The following is a 1,242-nucleotide window of genomic DNA, read 5'->3' as shown; positions in this document are numbered from 1 at the left end:
AGTAACCATGAGGTCTCTGGTTCCTCCTCCCAGTAACCATGAGGTCTCTGGTTCCTCCTCCCAGTAACCATGAGGTCTCTGGTTCCTCCCAGTAACCATGAGGTCTCTGGTTCCTCCCAGTAACCATGAGGTCTCTGGTTCCTCCTCTCAGTAACCATGAGGTCTCTGGTTCCTCCTCTCAGTAACCATGAGGTATCTGGTTCCTCCTCCCAGTAACCATGAGGTATCTGGTTCCTCCTCACAGTAACCATGAGGTCTCTGGTTCCTCCCAGTAACCTTGAGGTCTCTGGTTCCTCCTCCCAGTAACCATGAGGTCTCTGGTTACTCTTCTCAGTAACCATGAGGTTTATGGTTCCTCCTCCCAGTAACCATGAGTTATCTGGTTCCTCCTCCCAATAACCATGAGTTATCTGGTTCCTCCTCCCAGTAACCATGAGGTCTTTGCTTCCTCCTCCCAGTAACCATGAGGTCTCTGGTTCCTCCTCCCAGTAACCATGAGGTCTCTGGTTCCTCCTCCCAGTAACCATGAGGTCTCTGGTTCCTCCTCCCAGTAACCATGAGGTCTCTAGTTGATTCAAGTCAATAAAAAAGTTGATTGATTATCAATTTGGGCCAGATGAGATTAAATATATTTGTATCCTCGTTTCTGAAGTGTTTCACTGTGTATTTTGCATAATGATTTACATTTTAATTACTTTTTATGTCTGTCCACTTGTTTGATGATTTTTTTTTCCTGAATTCTTTTAGAATAAATACATTTTTATTCCAATATTCAAAAATGTATGACGAGGTATAAAAAAATCATTGAATTGTCCAAATGACATGAACAACTTTTATAAATGTATCTAATAAAGAACAGTCGATTCAGTCTGTTGATAAAGTGTTTTTATTCAGTTAATTGTTAGAGTAAATTCTGCTTAGTCATTTGTCCATAGGGGGAATCGTTCTATTTAAAGCTGCCACAAGGAACTTTTAAATATTTCTGAAACAGTCTCATTTTTCCTCTGATGATCATAAATTACATGTAACAGCAAACGAGACCATCAGTGCAAAGAATGTTATTTTTAAATAGTTTTTCTTAATGCCTTTGTCATGGGTACACGCTCACCCAGGAACTACAGCTGGCGTGGTAAAAATACTACCGCTTTTGTCCAAAGGGGGCGCTAGAATTAACACACACTGAAAGTTCCTCAGAGCAGACTTTAAGGCAGACGTCTCTATTTGGGTCCAGAAGCCAAATGG

At 41.3% G+C, this 1,242-nt stretch overlaps 1 protein-coding gene across 1 annotated transcript in view; it reads left to right on the top strand.

The window, feature by feature from the left end:
• The window catches only part of LOC307249115 (E3 ubiquitin-protein ligase TRIM35-like), a 1,697-nt gene extending 1,676 nt beyond the window's left edge, over window positions 1–21 (top strand). Inside the window, exon 2 of the mRNA XM_080025749.1 lies at window positions 1–21. This exon is cut by the window's left edge and continues 1,108 nt beyond it. The gene's annotated coding sequence lies outside the window, so the exon portion shown is untranslated.
• The last annotated feature ends 1,221 nt before the right edge of the window (window positions 22–1,242 follow it).

This window comes from Ammodytes marinus (assembly GCF_949987685.1).
Source record: "Ammodytes marinus genome assembly, chromosome: 1".
Classification (NCBI taxonomy): domain Eukaryota; kingdom Metazoa; phylum Chordata; class Actinopteri; order Uranoscopiformes; family Ammodytidae; genus Ammodytes; species Ammodytes marinus.
Note: the sequence above shows the minus strand (reverse complement) of the source record. Positions and strands in the feature narration are given on the sequence as shown.